At 38.4% G+C, this 5,474-nt stretch overlaps 1 non-coding gene across 1 annotated transcript; it reads left to right on the top strand.

Moving 5' to 3' along the window:
- The first annotated feature begins 5,148 nt into the window (after positions 1 to 5,148).
- LOC149263106 (small nucleolar RNA snoR128) lies at positions 5,149 to 5,237 on the top strand. Its single transcript, XR_016261421.1, has one exon. It is a non-coding gene; the product is annotated as a small nucleolar RNA snoR128 (small nucleolar RNA).
- Positions 5,238 to 5,474: the final 237 nt, after the last annotated feature.

Raw genomic sequence — 5,474 nt, 5'->3', positions numbered from 1 at the left:
AAGACCGAAATTTTCCCACCTTATCAACTAAGGGTTCAACTATCAGAAAGTGGTCGAGCCTTTTGGCTATCCCATGAATCCCTAAACACCCATTCCTCCAAGTAGGGGCTAAGGGATTGGACAAACATCAATAAGATTGTAATATTGAATAAGTTGAGAGAAAAGTAGGCAACTGGGTCAATCCAAGCATTGACCCCCCAGACTTCACTAGCAAAGGTAGTGAAATTAAATTCCCTAGCTAAATTGAGAGAGTGTTCCAACAACAAACTACTAGCCTAAATCTGTCTCCAAAACACTTCTCCATCATCATACGACCCATAACATTTGAAAAGCAATACAAGACTTGTCAAAACCTCTTAGAAAACCTTCTAGAATTATACCAACCTTCGAAAAGTAAGGTCTAAATACAACATCACGTGGATTCCACATGAACAAGAGACCCCTAGAGCATCCCATTGCATTAACAAAGCAAATATACCACCCAAGATAGATCTTTTGAAACTCCTCCCTAACTTTATGACTCGACACTATAGTTTGCTAAATAAAGATTACAAAAGGTTTGTGGAGACCAATCAATCTACTAAGAGCATGTTTTTTGGGGTGGCCCCGGACTCCCCATATATTAAAGGACATTAAGATCATGCGAAACACTTATTTGAGTGATTCTACGCTGTAAATGCCCTATGGTTAATAGAAGAGTTTGTGACCTCCTTAAAGAGCCTTCCCTCGATTGTTCCCTCATGGGACAACTCTTCCTTGTTTTGTTTTTTCTTTCTAATAGTCACATTTATAAATGAGGAGTTCAAATCTGAGGAATGTGGAGCCAATAGGTGAGGAGAGTGAAAGACAGGAATGGGGGAGAGGTTTAAAGAGTCCTTATAGGAAGGATCGAGGGAATAAGAACCAGGTACAAAAGAGACCTCCTTGTTAGGGTCAATAATAGGCTGAGAATTTAGGGGAGGAGGAGGTTGTTCAAAGGGAGGAGGGTGTTCAGGGCACCTTCCCAAGGGACTAAATAAATCATAACGTTTGAGAAGACTTGAGGTAAATAAGGATTCTGAGGGGGACCAAAATATCTTAAAAGAGGATTGTGACATATAATTGAGCTTGAAGGGAGAATCTATTTAGTAGGAAGAGAGGGATTACTACTCAGATGAGGAAAGTTTTCATAATACATACCATTTGAGGGTTGAGTATTAGAATAAGAGTTTGCATTAAAAAAAGGAACATATGAAATAACAACAAAAAAAAAAAAGAGTTACTTTCAAAATTATCCATCATATTAATCTCTTTAGAAGTGAGTGCTTGGATTAACTCACCTGAGAAAGCATCTGAGATGGTAGATTCTTTCCTAGGCGAAGGAGGAGTATAATCTAACCCAACTTCCAATCCAGGTACATGAGTCATTTTTCTCACTCGCCTCTCCATGATGCATGATTCTGTGGAAGAAGGGGCTACCAAGGGAGCATGCCCAATGAAAGGTTGAGAACCGTCAAGAGGGTGATCACTAGAAAGAGTGGGTGCACCCCCACATTTAGTCGACACACATCTCTTTAAATCCATAGTCCCAACCACAACAATTGTAAGAGGGAGATCCTCCTCCAAAAACCCATAGCAAGAAAATACAACGGCCAAATATGCAAACTCCCCATCAGCAACTTGTACAACATCAGAAGCCCCGTTACCCAACAACTCCTAAGTTACTATGCCATCAGAATCCTTCCTAAGGGTACCACATCTGCTATCGATAAAAAAGGTGCCATCGCTAGTGAATGACTAGCCCCCCATTGTAAGAGACTTATTGATCTTGACAACTTCTAGAATGAACCACCCCACGCCAAGAAAAATCAGACCTCCACACCCCTAGGATAGGGTTTTAGGCCTTGACTTAATAAAACCAATCAAGTTTTCTTCAAAACCAAGTAGTGAATCCTAGTCGAGTCTAGGTTCAAGAACAACTAAGTGCTTGCAACCCTTACATATCTTAGGTGCATAATATGCTTTAAGATGACCCAATTGACGACATTGCAGGCATCTAAATGGGACTTTCCAAAAGTCAAAACGTTCATTGAAAGAATTTTTCCCTAGTGCAATCTCCAACTCCATTGGGATACATCCAACTTCACCAAGATCGACAAGGCCCTTTGGTCGAAAGCTACCAGAGACAAGTATCAAAATACATGAACCTGCTGATGTTGTTGGTCACTTTAATAATGATCTAACAAGTCCAAAGCTCCAGGGTGGATCCAACTAGTTTAACCTAGAGGTTTTGGGGCTTAGTTTTTTCCACCAACGAATTAAAACCCACATGGCATCTTTGGAATGAGAGGTAGTTGCAACTAATAACCCATGCCTTCTTATGAATTAGGTTTAGGTCTCCTTCGTCTAGAAAATGGAAGTGCAACCAATTATTCATAAGTAGATTGGCACTAGGGGTGTAGCTTATCAGAGGCGCCTAGTTCTCTATCACTTAGTTTAGGATTTGCGCCTTGTTGGGAGTAATGTAAAATAATTTCCCACAACACTCTTGACATCGGATTGGTAACCCTACTCATGTCATTGTCGGTTCTTAGCATGAGAGCAAGCTTCATTGCATGAGTTCTTAGGGCTTTATGGGGTCGTTTAATCCTCGCCGTTGTCCCTTGTGACTTTCAAAGGTGTCAAAAAGGCATATCTTGCCTACTCTGGTTGAGACACCTAGATACATGCCCTTGACCAACCCGAACCCAATCCTGAGGTTTGTTAGAAACCCCAAGCTCCATCAACACTACTTTGTTACGGTTTTTTCAGGTACCCTAGGCTCAGGAAGCAGGGAATATGATTTAGTATGTTACCCTCTAGGCAAATTCCCACCTATAAAGACCAAGTTATACCTACTAGGGTAACACTGCCCTTGAGTACAAAAACTATAGACCAGTTTCTGTGACCTAAGTCCTAGCCAAACATTAAAAAAAATAAAAAATATACTAACATTGACACGACATCCTGCATCACCCACTATATACTCCAGATTATGTCACTCGACATATTGTGACCCTGAAAAAATAAAAAAAAGATTGAAACTCCAAAACCCTTGAATAACTAACTGAGAGTGCTTTATCATGTTGATATGAAGACCCAAAACCAAGCTCAATCGATCTACATTACAGGTTACACTAGGATTACCTTCATCAAACCCTCCTAATTTTACAACTACTAATATACTTTTTTCATAAATACATCACCAATAACAATTTATCTTCTTCTTTATTTATTAAATTTAGTGTAAAACATAATGAAATAAGTTTCCCAAATCATAATATCAACCAAACCCTAAAAAAAAAAAAAAAAAAAAAAACCACCTAAGTCATCTACTTATTTTCATTCATATCTCAAATAGTAGTAATCTTGCTAAGATAAAAGAAACCTCTGTCCCACCATCCTAGAGTAGTATCTTAAATCGTGGCCACATCTTAATTTGTAATCACTATTACTTGTATATAAAATAAGTTAGGCACAAATTTAGATGCCATTGAGATTATATACAATGGTAGATACAAATTTAGAGAATATACACGTTTGTATTTTTATTTTTAAATCCACCCAACGTTTAGGGTTTGCAGAATGCCACTAGGGTCAGGGTCAGGGTCAGGGTCAGGGTTAGGGTTTGGAGAATGCCGCTGGATCTTTAAGCCAATGAAGGTATTACTATTTATTATTTCTGTTATTCGCTTGCGGAGGAGGCAAGCTGTATTGACAGGCATGCTGTCTGAATCCTTCCGCTTTTCAGTTAATGAGCTGTTTGTTCTACAACTGTTCTAAATTACCGATATCTGAGGTCCCGACGACTCTCAGGTTGAAGTTAAATTGATTTCCATATGCAGAGTCGGGAATATACACGTTTGCATTTTTATTTTTAAATCCACCTAAGGTTTAGGGTTTGCAGAATGCCACTAGGGTTAGGGTTATGTTTTGGAGAATGCCGCTGGATCTTTAAGACAATGAGGGTAGAACTATTTGCTATTTCTGTTTTTCGTTTGCGGAGGATGCAAGCTGTATTGACAGGTATGCTGTCTGAATCCTTCCGTGTTTCAGGTAATGAGCTGTTTGTTATACAACTGCTCTAAATTACCGATGTCTGAGGTCCCGTCGACTCTCGAGTTGAAGTTAAATTGATTGACATATGCACAGTCGGTGCTGTGAATTTCCTGCAGTTTATATTCTACGACATCACATTTTTCTGTTTGAATATTCTAGTTCATGCTATTTTCCCGAGATTCAAGCGGGCAATGAAGCCTGAAAGCAATAGAATAAACCGTAAAGTGGGTTTGATTTGTTAACTGTATACGGCTGCTAAATTTCCCTATACCCTAAATAGATGTAGGTGCGAACTTGGTTCTTTACATATTATTTTGGGGTGTGGTTAGGCATGCCAATCCTTTCTAGTTATGTTTCTATAGTCCGATAGTCTTCGGTCAGTTATGCTCGAAACCATATTACGCGGCTTTATTAATTATTCGTGGTTCTTCAACAAAACTTGTCAGGTAATTAAGAAACCAATTTTTGCCCTAGTTGACTCTAGGCCTGTATCTGTTGTGACCTTTTTTTTTATTATAATATGCTGAATGTGAAACCCCGAGGTTAGCTCCAGTCAAAATAATTAAATCAGTAACAAAAAAATCATCTTTCCAAACGATGCTTGCTTCTTGATATGATTTGTATTTTTACAAATCGATCCAGTGGTCTGATAAAATTCGTTTTTATTTTCAGCAGTTTTTGCTGTGTTGCTTTATCGGTAAGGCTTGCCGTGGTCGTCCATGAATGTAATCATTTTAACCCCTTTCAGTTTTAAACAACTACTTACAGAAAATAGGCTTCTAGAATCGTAATGCAGGATCAACTAGGACTTGAGGGTAAGGTTGTTGTTTCATGCCTTCAAAGCTTCAAATCCGATCCCCTGGAGACACGTGTCTCTTATTACACCATTCACATTTTACCCTAATAAAACCCAAAATATGGAATGGTGTACATGCTGCACGGTGAAAATATATATGAAGCATCCTGTGAAGAAAAATGGTAATGTAACTATTTTATGACCATGTTTAGTGTTTTATATTTAATATAATGAATTCATTATTCTCATTTTATATTATCGACTGGTAGTAATGGTTGCAATGATGATAATTTGTTACTCGAGAGTTCTCCCAATAACTGGGCGAACTTGATGTGGTGCTCAACCTGAGCGGTTACCTGAGCAACAATCTTTATCTTTAATAGTTATTGATATCTCATCGATAGCTGTTTCTCGCTTCAGCATTCTGTAAGAGTTATGTCGTGAAATTCATTCCAACTGAAATGTTCCCTAAGTTGTAATGTAAGGGTTCCTTTTTAATCTTTGATGTTTTGAGGGATCTTGTTGCAGTTTTCTCTATTTTGTTTGTATAGGTTTAAGTGATGTCTATAGTTCATTGTTGGAAGAACAGTGGTTATCTTGA

The sequence above is a fragment of the Pinus tabuliformis genome, chromosome 6 (assembly GCF_031772625.1).
Source record: "Pinus tabuliformis cultivar Carrire ecotype Pingquan chromosome 6, CPIR1, whole genome shotgun sequence".
NCBI lineage: Eukaryota > Viridiplantae > Streptophyta > Pinopsida > Pinales > Pinaceae > Pinus > Pinus tabuliformis.
This window is presented reverse-complemented; position numbering and strand designations above follow the sequence as displayed.